Raw genomic sequence first — 6,000 nt, forward strand, 5'->3', positions numbered from 1 at the left:
TCTCTTTGGTTGTCAACAGGATCCTGTCTGGCTCTGGATGTTGTTTCCTGTGTTATTTTGAAGGTTGCACCTTCCAGTCTTGGTGCCATTAGGAGTAAACTTAAGTGCATCTGGACCAGTGAGCGGGCAGCCTGGTGGAGCAGTGGTCCTCCCTGTGGCCCCCCATCAAGAAGGTTGTGGGTGGAGCCCCGGCTGCAGCACGGGGTCTTTCTGGGTGAGTCTCCATGTTCTCCCTGTTCCTGCTGGGTTCTCTCTGGTACTCCAGCTTCCTCCACAGTCCAAAGACATCAAGAGGGACCAGGTTAATCCAGACTCTAAATTGACCGTAGGCGTGGCTGGGAGAGCCAATGGTTGTCTGTCTCTATGTGTTGGCCCTGCCATGGACTGGTGACCTGTCCAGGGGGAAGGCTGCTGGGATAGGCTCCACCCCCACTACCCTGAACAGGAGAAGAGGAGGAAGATGGAGGGAGGGATGATGGATGGGTGGATGAGTGGCTGGATGGATGGATGGACCAGTTAGTCCTTCAGGGCTGTTTACCATCTAAAGACATTGGTAATGATGATGGTTGCTCTTTGGTGACGACGTCCTACAGCTGAGGTTAGCCTGATTGTGTCACGCTAACGTGCACTAAAATAGTGAATTTTTACAACTTACAAAAAGGGTGATGAAAACAGAACATCTCTCTCTCTCTCTCTTTCGCTCTCTCTCTCTCTCTCTCTCTCTCTCTCACACACACACACACACACTCACTGGCTGTGACAATGAACCAGCTCCAGGATTTGCTCCACATCTCCAGTCTGGGTTGCTCTGGTGGCAGTTTGTTTAGTCTGCTGATCAAAAACATCTAAAGCTTCATCTGGAATAACTGGAAATTTGAAATGAATTTGAATAAATAATAAATATAGCAACATCGGATCAATCCCTATTAATTTCTTGAAACTAATTCCACAAATAGCGCACACTTCCATGCTAAGCCACACATTTTAGGTTTTGGTGTAACCCCGCCCCCTCTGAGTACAGATACAGATCCAGACAATTATGCTGGCTGCAGGATACAAATAAAGATAATGGTGTACCTGCTCATCTGTTTTAATATGCTAATTGATCTTGAAGATGCTGAAACTCATAAACATACTTTAAATATGGAGAAGGCAGGAACTGGTGTGTGACCCTGATGGTGTTGCTGTATTTCAGTGTGAGAAAACCAAGGAGTTGTTGTCTGTACTGATTCATAGAAGAAAGAGAAGAAGAGAAAGAAGAGGGGAAGTCAAACAGACTAAGGTGGAGGTGTGTGTCCACGGAGGACGACTCTGAGTCATTGTTATCACATGTTTATTTGTTCATTTTCATGTGTTATAGTGACGAGGTGGACCACCAACAGAGTAGAGGAAGGATATGTCCTCCTGACCCACCACAGGTATCTTCTCCAGCACCGCCTCTCCCAAACACTTCTGCTATTATTCACAGTAAAGCTCCCCTCAGGAGGAGGGTTACTATTAAGGGTGTAAAATCAGTCTCTGTGGTATTTCTCCATGATCGGACCAGTTTAGGACACAAAGTTCAAATTGTACCACGAAGAACCACATTTTGGTGGAATTGGCAGATGCTTTTGTGTGTGTGTGTGTGTGTGTGTGTGTGTGTGCGTGCGCGTGCGCGCGTGTGCATGCATGTCAGGGCATGATGCAGTTCCAACTGCTCCTTTAATAAAAGCACCTAATCTACTTTTCTCTGAATCTGTGACATCACGGTGATCTGATGGAGTGGCGTCATTCATCCAGCCGTGTTCTACACCCGCTCTACTAGCAAGGAGGTTCAAACCAGACAGACAGACAGACAGATTACTTTATTAATCCAGTCACAGCACTGTTACCATAAAGGTAAAAAGAATAGACATAAATAGAACTGTATAGAAAAATAGAAAGAAAAGAAAACAAAGAATATATATATATATGTATATGTGTGTGTGTGTGTGTATATATATATATATATGTATATATGTGTGTGTATATGTGTGTGTGTATATATATGTATATGTGTGTATATGTATGTGTATATGTGTATATATATGTATATGTGTATATGTATATATGTATATGTGTATATGTATATATATATGTATATGTGTGTATGTGTGTGTATATATATGTATGTATATGTGTGTATATGTATATATATGTGTGTGTGTGTGTGTGTGTGTGTGTGTATATATATATTTATATTTATATTTATATATGTGTGTGTATATTATGGCATGCCGTTCAGGAAATTAATCTTTGAATATATTGAGTGAACCTCTGAATATATTGAATGAAACTCTGAATATATTGAATGAAACTTTGAATATATTGAATGAAACTTTGAATATATTGAATGAAACTTTGAATATATGGAATGAAACTTTGAATATATGGAATGAAACTTTGAACATATGGAATGAAACTTTGAATATATGGAATGAAACTTTGAATATATGGAATGAAACTTTGAATATATGGAATGAAACTTTGAATATATTGAATGAAACTTTGAATATATGGAATGAAACTTTGAATATATGGAATGAAACTTTGAACATATGGAATGAAACTTTGAATATATGGAATGAAACTTTGAATATATGGAATGAAACTTTGAATATATTGAATGAAACTTTGAATATACATATATATATAAAATCAATCCTGAATATATGGAGTGAAACTTTGAATATATATATGAAACTCGACTGACGTCAGACTTCACAGCAGCGCCTGCGGACGGCCATGTTTTTCCTTCATAAAAAAGCGGAACTATTAACGGAACACTCTGCTGTGTGTAGAGGTCCGTATTTAGATCTGTATGGTTCGCTCGATATAGTTTTCAGGTGGTTCAATGAAGGTAAAACAGTGATCGTATTTAGATCTGGATGGTTCGCTGGATATAGTTTTCAGGTGGTTCAATGAAGGTAAAACAATGATCGTATTTAGATCTGTATGGTTCGCTTGATATAGTTTTCAGGTGGTTCAATGAAGGTAAAACAATGATCGTATTTAGATCTGTATGGTTCGCTCGATATAGTTTTCAGGTGGTTCAATGAAGGTAAAACAGTGATCGTATTTAGATCTGGATGGTTCGCTGGATATAGTTTTCAGGTGGTTCAATGAAGGTAAAACAATGATCGTATTTAGATCTGTATGGTTCGCTCGATATAGTTTTCAGGTGGTTCAATGAAGGTAAAACAGTGATCTATTTAGATCTGTATGGTTCGCTTGATATAGTTTTCAGGTGGTTCAATGAAGGTAAAACAGTGATCGTATTTAGATCTGTATGGTTCGCTCGATATAGTTTTCAGGTGGTTCAATGAAGGTAAAACAGTGATCGTATTTAGATCTGTATGGTTCGCTCGATATAGTTTTCAGGTGGTTCAATGAAGGTAAAACAGTGATCGTATTTAGATCTGTATGGTTCGCTGGATATAGTTTTCAGGTGGTTCAATGAAGGTAAAACAGTGATCGTATTTAGATCTGTATGGTTCGCTTGATATAGTTTTCAGGTGGTTCAATGAAGGTAAAACAGTGATCGTATTTAGATCTGGATGGTTCGCTTGATATAGTTTTCAGGTGGTTCAATGAAGGTAAAACAGTGATCGTATTTAGATCTGGATGGTTCGCTGGATATAGTTTTCAGGTGGTTCAATGAAGGTAAAACAATGATCTATTTAGATCTGTATGGTTCGCTGGATATAGTTTTCAGGTGGTTCAATGAAGGTAAAACAGTGATCGTATTTAGATCTGTATGGTTCGCTCGATATAGTTTTCAGGTGGTTCAATGAAGGTAAAACAGTGATCGTATTTAGATCTGTATGGTTCGCTTGATATAGTTTTCAGGTGGTTCAATGAAGGTAAAACAGTGATCGTATTTAGATCTGGATGGTTCGCTGGATATAATTTTCAGGTGGTTCAATGAAGGTAAAACAGTGATCGTATTTAGATCTGTATGGTTCGCTGGATATAGTTTTCAGGTGGTTCAATGAAGGTAAAACAGTGATCGTATTTAGATCTGTATGGTTGGCATGATATAGTTTTCAGGTGGTTCAATGAAGGTAAAACAGTGATCTATTTAGATCTGTATGGTTCGCTGGATATAGTTTTCAGGTGGTTCAATGAAGGTAAAACAGTGATCGTATTTAGATCTGTATGGTTTGCTGGATATAGTTTTCAGTTGGTTCAATGAAGGTAAAACAGTGATCGTATTTAGATCTGTATGGTTCGCTGGATATAGTTTTCAGGTGGTTCAATGAAGGTAAAACAGTGATCTATTTAGATCTGTATGGTTCGCTGGATATAGTTTTCAGGTGGTTCAATGAAGGTAAAACAGTGATCTATTTAGATCTGTATGGTTCGCTTGATATAGTTTTCAGGTGGTTCAATGAAGGTAAAACAGTGATCGTATTTAGATCTGTATGGTTCGCTTGATATAGTTTTCAGGTGGTTCAATGAAGGTAAAACAGTGATCTATTTAGATCTGTATGGTTCGCTTGATATAGTTTTCAGGTGGTTCAATGAAGGTAAAACAGTGATCGTATTTAGATCTGTATGGTTCGCTCGATATAGTTTTCAGGTGGTTCAATGAAGGTAAAACAGTGATCGTATTTAGATCTGTATGGTTCGCTTGATATAGTTTTCAGGTGGTTCAATGAAGGTAAAACAGTGATCGTATTTAGATCTGTATGGTTCGCTGGATATAGTTTTCAGGTGGTTCAATGAAGGTAAAACAGTGATCTATTTAGATCTGTATGGTTCGCTGGATATAGTTTTCAGGTGGTTCAATGAAGGTAAAACAGTGATCTATTTAGATCTGTATGGTTCGCTTGATATAGTTTTCAGGTGGTTCAATGAAGGTAAAACAATGATCGTATTTAGATCTGTATGGTTCGCTGGATATAGTTTTCAGGTGGTTCAATGAAGGTAAAACAGTGATCGTATTTAGATCTGTATGGTTCGCTTGATATAGTTTTCAGGTGGTTCAATGAAGGTAAAACAGTGATCGTATTTAGATCTGTATGGTTGGCTGGATATAGTTTTCAGGTGGTTCAATGAAGGTAAAACAGTGATCGTATTTAGATCTGTATGGTTGGCATGATATAGTTTTCAGGTGGTTCAATGAAGGTAAAACAGTGATCTATTTAGATCTGGATGGTTCGCTGGATATAGTTTTCAGGTGGTTCAATGAAGGTAAAACAATGATCGTATTTAGATCTGTATGGTTCGCTGGATATAGTTTTCAGGTGGTTCAATGAAGGTAAAACAATGATCGTATTTAGATCTGTATGGTTCGCTTGATATAGTTTTCAGGTGGTTCAATGAAGGTAAAACAATGATCGTATTTAGATCTGTATGGTTCGCTGGATATAGTTTTCAGGTGGTTCAATGAAGGTAAAACAGTGATCGTATTTAGATCTGTATGGTTCGCTTGATATAGTTTTCAGGTGGTTCAATGAAGGTAAAACAGTGATCGTATTTAGATCTGTATGGTTCGCTTGATATAGTTTTCAGGTGGTTCAATGAAGGTAAAACAGTGATCGTATTTAGATCTGTATGGTTCGCTTGATATAGTTTTCAGGTGGTTCAATGAAGGTAAAACAGTGATCGTATTTAGATCTGTATGGTTCGCTGGATATAGTTTTCAGGTGGTTCAATGAAGGTAAAACAATGATCGTATTTAGATCTGTATGGTTCGCTGGATATAGTTTTCAGGTGGTTCAATGAAGGTAAAACAATGATCGTATTTAGATCTGTATGGTTCGCTTGATATAGTTTTCAGGTGGTTCAATGAAGGTAAAACAATGATCGTATTTAGATCTGTATGGTTCGCTGGATATAGTTTTCAGGTGGTTCAATGAAGGTAAAACAGTGATCGTATTTAGATCTGTATGGTTCGCTTGATATAGTTTTCAGGTGGTTCAATGAAGGTAAAACAGTGATCGTATTTAGATCTGTATGGTTCGCTTGATATAGTTT

At 37.9% G+C, this 6,000-nt stretch overlaps 1 long non-coding RNA gene across 3 annotated transcripts in view; it reads left to right on the plus strand.

The window, feature by feature from the left end:
• Nucleotides 1–6,000, plus strand: part of LOC147262537 (uncharacterized) — a 30,024-nt gene that overhangs the window by 9,012 nt on the left and 15,012 nt on the right. For 2 of the 3 annotated variants that reach the window (XR_015112404.1, XR_015112405.1), the window contains exons 2-4: nt 20–214; nt 1,196–1,288; nt 1,361–1,418. This is a non-coding gene — a long non-coding RNA (uncharacterized LOC147262537). The remainder of the gene's footprint in view (nt 1–19; nt 215–1,195; nt 1,289–1,360; nt 1,419–6,000) is intronic. The other variant, XR_015112406.1, reaches the window with a different exon arrangement.

This window comes from Aulostomus chinensis, chromosome 4, assembly GCF_037954235.1.
Source record: "Aulostomus chinensis isolate RoL2024-O1b breed Wild chromosome 4, RoL_Achi_v1.0, whole genome shotgun sequence".
Lineage (NCBI taxonomy): Eukaryota > Metazoa > Chordata > Actinopteri > Syngnathiformes > Aulostomidae > Aulostomus > Aulostomus chinensis.